A 12,783-nucleotide genomic window follows, 5' to 3' on the forward strand; every position below is an offset into this window, starting at 1 on the left:
CAAAAGAACCAAGTATTGGTCCACAGTTCAACTTTTAAAAGGGAGGCGGGACGAAAATTGATGGTTGGCTAAAGATTGTAACTGAAAGGTAAATAATTTTTCAAGAATCAAGTCCACTAGGTTTTAGGGAATTGGCAGAAATATCAGAAGTGAAAGCATAAGCTGTAGGTATGGGTGGGTCACACTCCAGGCAATGGGATGTTTTGCTGGCAATGTGAGTTTGTACTCTCTTCCTAGGGATGATGAAAAAGGTAGAAACTAGGGAGTCGGGCAGTAGTGCAGCAGGCGCACATGGCACAAAGCGCAAGGACTGGCATAAGGATCCCAGTTCGAGACCCCGGCTCCCCACCTGCAGGGAAGTCGCTTCACAAGCGGTGAAGCAGGTCTGCAGATGTCTTTCTCTCCCCCTATCTTCCCCTCCTCTCTCCATTTCTCTCTGTCCTATCCAACAATAACATCAATAACAATAATAACTACAACAACAAAAAAGACAACAAGGGCAACAAAAGGGAATAAATAAATAAATATTTTTTAAAAAAGAAAGAAAAAGGTTGAAACTCAAGAAAACTTGCTAGGGACCTGGCATACAATCAGATTTTTCTTGCTGTTTCTCTGCCACCTAGTGTTCTCTCTGGGGCATCGCAACTTCATTTAAAGGCCATTTTCCTCAGTCTCCACTATATTCCTAAATATGATCCCATTAGACAAGCATTATGCTGGATGCTATACCAGCTGGTCTTCGCAATGCTTTAAGTATATGGTTAATACTTAATTAGTATGAATTCCAATTTTATTTATTTTTTTAAAGATTTTGTTTATTAATGAGAAAGATAGGAAGAGAGGGAAAGAACCAGATATCACCTTGGTACATGTGCTGCTGGGGCTTGAACTCAAGACCTCATGCTTGAGAGTTCAATGCTTTATCTACTGAGCCATGTCCCAGACCACAAATTCCACTTTTCAAATAGTAAAGCTAAGTAAATCCTTTGTCCAGTTTACACCAAGGGTCAGTGGAAAATCTGATAATTAAGTCCATCCTCATGCCACTGTATCACTCTTCCTAGAGGGATAGAAAGACCCAAAACTAATATTGGTTTTTCTATAAATCCCTACATACTTCAAGCTCCTCACTTAGACCATTCTGGCCAAACAGATGGCAGCACATTCACCTGTGGACATAACACTGAGAATTAAGCAAATCACCATTATGCATCAAAAGTTCACACAAAAAAAATGTACGCATAAATGTTCATAGGAGTAGTGAACCTAAGTCCCCAAAAGGTGCAAACAATTTTAAAAAATGACAAAGGAATTTAGTAAAATGTAGTATATGCAGGACTGGAGGGGTGGTCCAGCACTAGTACATCTGCTTTGCATGCCTTACCACATGAGAAAATAAAGACAAAGAACAAGTGGAATTCTACCAATGCCAGAGAGGAGCTCTGTACTCTACCGCACTGTGCGTATCTCTCATTTAAAGAAAATTATTATGTGGTATATCCATACAATGGAAAACTTAGCAATAAAAAGAAACTGATGTGTTAAGTGTAAATAAACATTGAAAAGAAAAGTGAAAAGAGCCTTGACAGAAGAACACACAAGGCATTTATCTGAAATGCCTAGAATTGGCAACCTACATCAACAGAAAGTAGATTAGTTGTTTAGGAATGGAGGGGGTGGAGGAGGGAAAGAGGGTTTAGTAGGTGATAATTAAAGGGTCTGGGGTTCCTATGATACAGAAAATGTTTTAAAATGTATTGTGGTCAGAGTTGCACAACTCTTTAGTATATAAAGAACACTGAATTATATGCTCTAAATAAGCAAATTGTATACTAAGTGAATTAGCTCAATGAAACTGCCACACCCTCTCACCTTCTAAAAATAGAAGGGGCCAAGCAGTGGCACACCTCGTTTAACACACTGCAGTGCTGAAGGATGCAGGTTCAAGCCCTTGGTCCCATCTGCAGGGGGAAAGCTTCACAAGTGGTGAAGCAGGGCTACAGGTATCTCTCTGTCTCTCTCCCTATCTCCCCTTCCCCTATCAATTTTTCTGTCTCTAATCAGTAATAAATTTTAAAAAGTAAATCTTTTAAAAAAAGAGAGAGAGAGAGAGTTGGCCTAAACAACCTCTAAATCCTCAGCTGTCTTTTTAGCTGAAGGAATTACTGATTATGGTCATTCCCAGCACTGGTAACTGGTCTGAACCAAAACTGGTATTTAAGCTTAATACACATAAAGGCTGCCTTAATAAGCTTGCTCCATATGCTCCTCTCCAAGTCCTGAGCAGGCTCTCCTCCAGAACTGGAAGCCCTCCCTCTCTTATTTCAGCACCCAAACCATAGGGATCTACACGCTCAATGATTCCAGCAAAGAACAGAATAGATGCAGCCCATCTCCAGCTCTGCATCTCCTCTCCACAAAGTTCCTCCCTTAAAGTGTGGCTCCAGTCTGAGTGCCACACTTCTGAGACTGCTCATTCAAACTCAGAGAGACAGCAGGTATTATAGAAATCATTCTGGTTCTGAAAGCAAATATATCTGATGCTGTACTGTGGCTCTATCACTTAGAAGATTCGAGAACAAGTTCATTAACTTTAGGCTAAATTTCCTGTGAAATGACTGACAAAGCTCCCACTACTGTTACAGAAATATTATGTGCACATCACTAGGGGATAACAATCAAAAAATCATTATACAAGGCATCAAAAACACATCCTCAAGGGGCCAGGTGGTGCTACACCTAGTTGAGTGCATATTATCATGCAGAAAGATGCAGGTTCAAGCTCTAGGTCCCCATATGCAGAATAGAAGCTTCATGAGCAATGAGGCACTGCTACAGGTGTTTCTATCTCTCTCCCTGTCTCCCTCTCCTCTCTTGATTTCTGTCTCTATTCAATAATTATAAGTAAACATATAAAATATTTTTTAAAAATCCTCAGTACTGGGTGGTGGCACACTTGATTGAGCACACGTTACAAAGCTCAAGGAACCGGGTTCAAGCCCCCTGCACGGGGGAAGCTTCATGCATAATGAAGCAGTGTTGCAGATATCTCTCTCTCTCTCTCTCCCTATATCTCCCCCTTCCCTCCTGATTTCAGGCTCTATCCAAAATTAAAAAATAAACTAATTAATTTTTTAAACCCTCTCCTGGGGACTGATTCAAGAATTGAATTTGAGAAGTCCTAATAATGCCCCCTTTTACCTTCAATCTTTTTTGGATTTAGGAGGAATGTGATGGTCCAACCTCCCTATATCTGCATATTTCTTTCTTTCCTATAATTTAATTTTTGCTGCTCTTCACTCACAAACATCATTTTAAAACAAGTGTTCTCTATTCTGTAACAAGGACAAAAGACCTGGAATATGTATGTGATCCAGGTTGGATGTCATTAATTGTACTATTATGTAACATTGAACAAGTATCCTCCCTCCCCATGTGTCATGTGAAGAACCAAAGACAAATTTAGAAAAGACATTTCTAACCAAAAAACAGAAATATGCTCTTAGGGTCTTACTAAATTTCTAGCTGTCTCCTTAGTACCAGACAACCAGATGCTCTCTCCAACTGTGTGTTCTAACTTTTCTATTTCTACATGGTTGAACAGAGATGTTTCATCCCAGTTTTTAAAATTTCCTGAAGAGAACATTAAATATTTACAAGACTATCAAATACTTGCCAATTAAAAATATGAGGGAAAATAAACATAACAATCTGAAAGTTTTCCAGATCTTTAAAATATTTATAGTTTCAAGATACATTCAAAATCTAGATTTTAAGATAAAAAAATTTTTTTCTATAGCAGAGCTGGGGAATATCCAGCCCATAAAATCTTTGGTCTGGCCCTGTCAAAGGAAACTTTTTCATAGCAACATAGAGATCATTTTTTAAGTTGATAATTTTGTATAGCCTGAAAACAATATTACAAACATCCAAATGGCCATTGGCAGAAAAAAATGTTCCTCACTACTGTTCTATAGCCTTCTAATTTTAAGACTTTCAAGAATCTCCTTTTCAAAATCAAAATAAATTAGACTTGATGAAACTATGAAGGGTACCTACTTCATTTTTCCTTGCAACAATTAATGTGGGACTATGGATAGTACCAATTTATTTTTCTTCATGGCACGTAATCTATGAAATGCCTTGCATTTTACTTATCTACCTTTTCCTACTAACGTGTTATGATCCACAAGCATATAAAATGTAACCTTGATAAAAAAATGTAACCTTGATCATTATGCTCACAGAATAAGAGAATAAGTGAATTACAGTAATTCAATACTGTGTGGATCTGTACCAAGCACTATGATAAGAAATGAAGTTGAAAATCACTGTAGACAGATTATTAGGTTGTTGGGGAAATTATGCATTTTTGCATTAAAAAACATAGAAAATGGGAGTTGGGCGGTAGTGCAACAGGTTAAGCACATGTGGCGCAAAGCGCAAGGACCAGCTTAAGGATCCTGGTTCGAGACTCCGGCTCCCCACCTACAGGGGTGTCGCTTCACAGGCGGTGAAGCAGGTCTGCAGGTGTCTTCTTTCTCTCCCCCTGTCTTCCCCTCCTCTCTCCATTTCTCTCTGTCCTATCCAACAACGACATCAGTAACAACCACAATAATAACTACAACAAAAAAACAGCAAGGGCAACAAAAGGGAATAAATAAATATTAAAAAAAAAAACATAGAAAACTAGGTCATGACTTTTCCAACAGCCCAATAAATGTGGTAAAGCTACTCAACACTATTTTTTAAATATGTATTCACTTTTATGAGAGATCAACTCTGGCATACTGAAATGTTTTCGTTTTGCTTGACTGACTGATTGAACCAGAGTTCTGCTCAACTGTCTTATGATGGTGCCTGAGATTTAACTTGGTACCCAAGTCTCAGGCATGAGGTTTTGTATAACCACTATGCTATCTCCTTGGCCCAACTGGATCTTCTTTTATGAGAACACTTGGCATCATTGGGGATGAAGATTTTATTAACCTCTGTGACAATTTTACAAAAGATTGGCATGTGTTACTGGCTCAATTTATGTATGTTAAACCAAAACACCTGCTCAAATAACTTTTCTCTACTATTCAATACTGTTTGTCTTTAAAATTAAAAAGTTCTACATAGAACTATGTTTTGAACACTACTGCAAGATCATCTCTGATCTAAGAATCTTTTCTTGTTGACAGTTCATAAAAATTGATAAAGCTGGCATATTACATGCGAATCTTCAAAAATAATTAGTTTTTCTCTATTTCATCTATTGCAGTGGTTTTAAAGTTCAGCTAGTAACATTTCATATATTGCAATGTACTGTAAAGAGTGTAGGCTAAATTAATTTCCTAACAGTAGCAGACACTTCCTTCTGGTAAGCCAAGATCCAAGCACTGATAAATGCAGTAGTGAAACTGAACACCTTTACAGATGTCTGTCTTGTAAATATCCTGTCATCCTCTATTACAATATACATAAAATATTTACTGCTGTTACTTGTTTCAGGACCTTTCTATAAAGCATAACATCTCCACTATATACCCAGTAGCATACCACAATGGTATCAGGAAATATTTCTTCATATATAAGTTCCTACCATTACAATGCCAATCTGGTAACTACTGATATTTACAAAGCACTTTTGTGTTTACAGAGACAAATTTAAAAAAAAAACTTTAGTACGTATTTTCTCTTTTAACCCTCACACTCATCCCTGAAATGTAAATGCAGTCAACATTTGCAATTTACAAATGAAGCAAAAAGAGTTTAGGGGTGCCTACAGCCAGTAAGGCCAGAATCAAGACTTGGGCCAGTATTTGTGTATAACAGATACCATTTTGAATTTTGACTGAATTCTCAGACTGATTCTTTAGAATAGCAGATCCAAGTATATTTACCCACATAGTACTTTATTACTAAAGTTCAAGTCTCCTCAGTCCTCCATATTGATTCATTCAGCTTTATTCTTTTCCTGCCCACCCTATGCCATTATCAAGACTGTAAGGAATCTGTAAGGAACTAGAGTCCAGATAGGTACTAAGGAAAAAACACAAGCCAGTATTATGTTAAATTCACCACTAGATGGAGCTAATCTCAAAAACCTAAACAGCTCAAGGGCCAATTAGGTAAGTAAGAGCCACAAAATAAAGAACAAATTGCACACCTGGTGTCTCTGTCAAAAGTCCAGAGTGAAACACGTCAAAGTGGTACTGGGTGCACTGATTTGGTTGACTCAGCAGATACAGTTTAAATGGTATGGATTAAGTGAAATGTGCAGGAAGGCAAGTCATGCCCTGGAGTTTCCAGGACTAGGAGAAATGGGTTTGTTTGTTTGTTTTTGCCTCCAGGGTTATAGCTGGGGCTCAGTGCTTGAACCACAAATCCACTGCTATTTTTCCCCCTTGGTTGCCCTTGTTGTTTTATCATTGTGGTAATTTATCATTACTATTGTTGATACTGTTGTTGTTGGGTAGAACAGAAAGGAATGAAGAGAGAAAGGGAGCCAGAGAGGGGGAGAGAAAGATAGACACCTGCAGACCTGCTTCACCACTTGTGAAGTGAACCCCCTGCAGGTGGGGAGCCAGCAGCTCGAGCCGGGATGCATACACCAGCCCTTGAACTTTGTGCCACATGCACTTAACCCGCTGTGCTACTGCCTGGCCCCCAGAAATATGGGTTTTATAGAGAAGGGGAGGGTTCCTGCTGTCTTGAAGTTTAAGCAGGCAATATAATTATAACCAAGTTATTAGGGAATTTGGTTTACTCTGAAAATCCCATGGTTAAGATTTGCTGTATCATACGAGACCTTACCATGATTTATGCCATTTAATGCTACTTACATATAGCTGTATCTTATACACTGACACAAATAGTTGCTTCTGTTCTCTCTGGTCTAAGACTATAGGTAATTTAATTATTTCAGTTAAACAGTCATTATTAGAAATATATTATTAAAATGAGTCCACTGTTAAAATTCAATCAGAGTACCAATTTGAAATCTTAAGTGCTACAAATGAAGGAATATATACTGGGGTCTATTACTTGGGGTCTTGGTCAGAGAGTCCCGGGATTCCCACACAGACATGATGGGGCTAGACCTCTATCACCCTTCCTCCACTGTCACTGGTCATCTCCATCAGGAACAACATAATGGACCCCTCTGTGGGCCATTATAGGACCTTGCCTTCAATGTGCATCAACAATAATAGGGAATGTTCCATTCTGCAAAGGGAGGTTGGACAACATACTCTACTTATCACCCGAAGATGATGGGTCCTGAAAGTAGTGCAGCCTGGAATGTTCCCAGAAGTGACCACAGAATGTGAGCTCAGACCTACAGGGATGCAGAGGTTACATAGGCTCCTGTGCTGAATATGGGCTCTAGATCAAATTGAAGGGGTTTAGTTAACAATATCTATATACTTTCCCCGTATTTGGGAGCTACTCTCTTCCCTGATCCAGCTTTCTAGTCCCTTTCCCAACTATGACACCATCTCCCCAGACAATAACTCAGGTCACCTGCATATTAGATGTCAGCCTCAGGCAAAAGCTAGCAACATCATGGGCACCTTGGAATATACCTAAAATAGACCTACTAGCTTTTTCCAAAACAGAGACCCCAAATCTTTATCTGCAATGTTCTTGCCTTTAGGTTCATGATTAGTCAACAATTTGTTCTGCTTTATATCTTAATGCTTTTTCAGCCACCAGATTCCAGATGCTACCATGATGCCAACCTGACTTCCCTGGAAAGATGACCCCACCAATGTGTCCTGGAGCCCCACTTCCCCAGATCCCTACCCCACTAGGGAAAGACAGAGACAGGCTGGGAGTATGGATCGACCTGCCAATGTCCACTTTCAGCGGGGAAGCAATTACAGAAGCCACAACTTTCACCTTCGGCATCCCACAATTACCTTGGGTCCATACTCCCAGAGGGTTAAAGAACAGGAAAGCTATCAAGGGAGGGGATGGGATATGGAGTTCTGGTGGTGGAAAATATGTGGAATTGTACCCCTCTTATCCTATGGCCTTATCAATATTTACATTTTATAAATAAAAATTAAAAAATAAATTCCCCATCTAACATTCACATAGCTGTTAACAATCACTAAGGTGTATACTGGTCCCAAAGTTCTGAGGAACTTCTCAAAAGTAGATTCATCCCCAGGTCTCATTCTATACCTAAATTCATAATCTCAGGATTTTTTTTTTTAAGTTTCTCACTGCTGATAAACCTGTCATATTTGAGACCTCGATGATTAAGTATACAATTATTTTACAGAAAAAGAGGTCCTAAGAGCATAAGTTACTTGGCAAAGGGCACAGTGACTTAAGGCTATCATTTTCATTTTTGTCCCCAGTGCCCCAACATGGAACAAATACTCTAATCAGTGTGTCACAGGCACGTACACGCTATTTTTACTATCAACAGGAATCCTAAGTGTGATGAGTCCATATGGTTACTCAAGAAGGCAGCTATAAAACTTGTAAATTAAAAAAAAAAAAAAAGTAGTTTCAGTCATGTGGGATATAAATAACTAAAGCAAACCAACTGTCATAAAAACAACAAAACACTCTTTACTCAATGAAAACTATGGTGGTACAGTCCAGGAATGGGGTAAGTTGATAAAGAACTGCACTCTCAAGCATGACAAGCATGAGGTCAAGTTCAAGTCTGGCACCTTATGTGCCAGAGTGATGGACAACTTCCACCCAATCACCCATGGAGGTCTGAAGAGTAATTACTGGAAGACAAGGAAAAATGGTTCAAGAGAAAAGGATAAAGAGTCATTTTTTCTCCTGGGATGATTTTTTCATTCGTTTTATTTCAGGGAAGGAGAGTGAGACAGAGAGGAGAGGCATCATAGCATGGCTCCACTATTTGTGGAACTTCCTATGATGCCATCCATTGTATACTTCTGTGTTGCTGGGGACCCAAACCTGGATCTTCTCTGGAGCATGGAAAGATGTACTCTACAGATGACCTACTTCCTAGACCCAAGGGTTCTTTTGAAAGTACTAGAACTTTGGTACTGGGTACAGTGAGACTGAAAGCATAAAGAGGTGTAAAGCTTTAGCCCTAGAAATCTACAGTATTGTAAATCCTTGATAAATAAATTTTAATTCCAATTATTTAATTTTCTATCTCCTCAGAACCTTATTAAGTGCTAATTTTTTTTTAATTTTCTAAACAAATGAATAAACTGGCAGACTTTAGATCTGGTTATATGTAATCCTTCAGACAATGGAATATGAGAAATTTTATGTGTGTGACCCCCTTAGGTTCACCAGGCTCATGAAACATTCACTCTCAGACAGCTACTGCTCTCTGAAACTGGGCTCCTGAGTAAGAAACATGAAATCAAACACAGTATAATATAAAGGCTAGAGGCAAAGCATAATAGAGCCATGGCTGAGAAAAAACATTTACTATAGGAAGCTGATGAGTATTGAGGTGATTTGTAATGCAGCACTGTTATAGCAATAGCTAACAAAATAAGGCTTTTAACAAAGGTAAGGACACTTTGGAAAAACTGAATGGTATATAAAACCTTAAGGCATTTCATCAGTCTTAGAAAATACAGTAAGGTCTTCTGTTGTTCTACATAGTTAATTACCATAATTTCAAATTGTATGATTTCTGGATAAGATAATATTCAATAAGAAAAGTAGTTAGGCTGATAAGAAAGCTAAGGCTGGAGGGTGCCTGCTTTGCTATGAGCACGACCCAGGTTCAAACCCACTACACTGGGGGGAAGCTTAGGTGTTAGGGTATCTTTTCCTCCCTACCTGTTTCTCAGTCTGGTCCCCTCCCCTCATATTTCTGTCTTTTTGCCTCCAGGGTTACTGCTGGGGCTCAGCGCCTGCACTAGGAATCCAAAGCTCCTGGAGGCCTTTTCTTTTTCTTTATTTTATTTGAGAGGAGAGGGAGAGAGAAAAGGAGAGCGACACCTGCAGTTCTGCTTCACTAATCATGAAGCATCCCCACGGAGGGTGGGTTCCTTGTTCATAATACTGTGTGCACTTAACTGGGTTAGACCAGTCCCCCTCAATCTCTCTGAGAGTCAGTTGAATGGTAAAGCTCTAGCAATTGACAAAAAAAAAAAAAAACCCACACACACAAAAGCAGGGGGCAGGGGAGTAAGGAATGTGATTGTGATTTAAAGCTATTTTCTTTACATTATCATTAGAGGTAATCTAACCATAAAGAGATTATCTCCCCTAAATATAACGAAGCTGCTTCTTGGTGAGATGTTCTCCTTTCCCCATACCATTAGTAGGACAGATTTCCAACATATATTAGCTGTACTCAGTTTCATATCCCAGTTCTCAAGAAGCAGGGTCTTCATAACCCAGTTCTCAAGAAGCAGGGTCTTCATATCTGATTTTTAGGTACTCAGTACCCAAATAGCTACTAATAGCATCACAATGTTAAGAGAAAGATAATAATAATGAAGAATCAATATTATTTTATCTACCCTATGAAGAACAAAAAATACATTACATTACAGATTTAAAGAGGTATTCTGATTATTATATTAAAAGTGAGGAGAAAACACCTTAGAATAAAGGAAATAGGGCAACTGTTCCTTTCAAACTGTAACCTTCTCTTCCCCTTAGAATATACTCATGTGGTACTGCACCAAAGTAGAAGACTCTGGGGTGGGTGGCAGGGAGAGTACAGGTCCTGGAAAAGGATAACAGAGGGCTTAGTGGGGATTGTATTGGTATGTGGAAAACTGAGAAATGTTATTCATGTACAAACTATTCTATTCACTTTCAAATGTAAAACATTAATTCCCCAATAAAGGGAAAAAAAACTGAAAAAAAGTTTTTAAAAAGCTGCAAAAAAAAAAAAAAAAAAAAAAGAAGAAGAAGAATATACCCATGTGGGGGCTAACAGTGGGTTAGGCACACATGGTGTGAAGCGCAAGGACCAGGAGTAAGGATCCTGGTTCAAGTCCCCAGCTCGCCACCTGCAGGGGGAAACTTCACAGAAAGTGAAGCAGGTCTGCAGGTGTCTTTCTCTCCCCCTCTATGTCTTCCCCTCCTCTCTCAAATTCTCTCTGGCCTATCCAACAATAGCAACAACAACAACAACAAAATGGAGAAAATGGCATCCAAGAATAGTGGATTTGTAGTAAGGGTACCAAGCCCCAGCAATAACCCTGGAGGCAAAAAACAAAAAAAAAAAACAAAAAAAAAAGGAACATACCCATCTTACTGATATAAAATCAAGTTCCAGGGCTAGGCAGTGGTGTACCCAGTTGTGCACACACATTACCAAATGCAAGGACCCAGGTTCAAGCGCCCCCTTGCATGGGGGATACCTAACAAGTGGTAAAGCAGCTCTGTAGGTGTCTTTCTCCCTCCCTCTCCCTCCTCTCCATTTCTATCAAATAAAATACGGGGAGGAGGGAGAGGAGGAGGAGGAGAAAAACAAGGGAAAAATGCCGTCTGGGAGTTGTGAATTCATAATGCTGGCACCGAACCCCTGTGATCAACCTGGTGGCAATAATAATAATAACAATAATAATAATAATAAAATTAAATCAAGTTCTAAGGATACAGTGTTAACAATCTACAGAACCCTCTTTTAAATATTCAGTAAAATACTGGCATATTAGAAAACCTACTGGTAATGCATTAGTGCTTTACTAGCCTAAATGTTAAATTTTACCACAAGCCAGATCTGCTAAGCACTATTTTAAATAATGTTTTTCCAACTATATCACTTCCCTGGCACTATCACTCACTAAGCCATGCCAAAAATCAGTAATATTAAATAGGAGTCCAGGCTGTGTCATACCCAGTAGAGTGCACAATTTATAAAACCAAGGACCCAGTCCCCACCTGCAAGGGGAAAGCTTCAGGTGTGGTGAATCGGGGTTGCAGATGTCTCTCCTCTTCCTCTTGCCCTTTCTATCTCCCCTCCCCTCTGGATTTCTCTCTGTCTCTATCCAATAAATAAAAAAAAAATAAAAAAATAAACTACAGATACACAGCTCCTGCTCCCCAGGGTCCACAGCAACATTCAGGCTTCTCTCCGTAGTGCAGTCATAGGAGAAACAACAATGGTTAAAACAGTAAGCTGATATATGCCTCTTCTTAAGCCCTTTCAAATCAACCCACAGCATAGTTTCAATGCTATATAGAAGCAAAGCAAACACAGGACTTCGTTTATGTCCCATATTTGAAACACAGCACAGAATCTAGAACCTAATGGGAGAAGTTTGGGTTAACAATCCCAGAAGCAGTGGTTCTCAAAATCTGGCTGCATCTTGGCAATACCCAGAATGATTATAAGCATCCCACTGCTTAAGCAATACTCTAACACGCAGTCAAGTTTAAAAACCACTGCTATGGGGGGCCAGGCGGTGGCACACCTGGTTAATAAGTGCATACATTACAGTGCACAAGGACCCAAGTTTAAGCCCTTGGTCCCCACTTGTAGGGGGAAAGCTTCACAAGTAGTGAAGCAATGCTGCAGGTATCTCTCTGTCTCTTTCTCTATCTCCCCCTCTATCAAAAATAAATAAATAAATAAGTTAAGAAAGAATCACTGCTGGGGGATCTGGTTGTTGTCCAACTAAATTATGGATCAGAGGTGTGCTGACATCTCCTTCCAACAACACAAGGCTTCCTGAACATTTCTTCAGTAAGAACTGCTATAAACCAACTTAGTATTTAAGAGAAAACTTAAAAGAAAAAACACAAAATGAATATATGGAAGGAAAAACATGATCTCAAGCAGAATGCCAGAAAATAAGCAAAGATAACAAAAGTTTT

The sequence above is a fragment of the Erinaceus europaeus genome, chromosome 13 (assembly GCF_950295315.1).
Source record: "Erinaceus europaeus chromosome 13, mEriEur2.1, whole genome shotgun sequence".
NCBI classification, from domain to species: Eukaryota; Metazoa; Chordata; class Mammalia; order Eulipotyphla; family Erinaceidae; genus Erinaceus; species Erinaceus europaeus.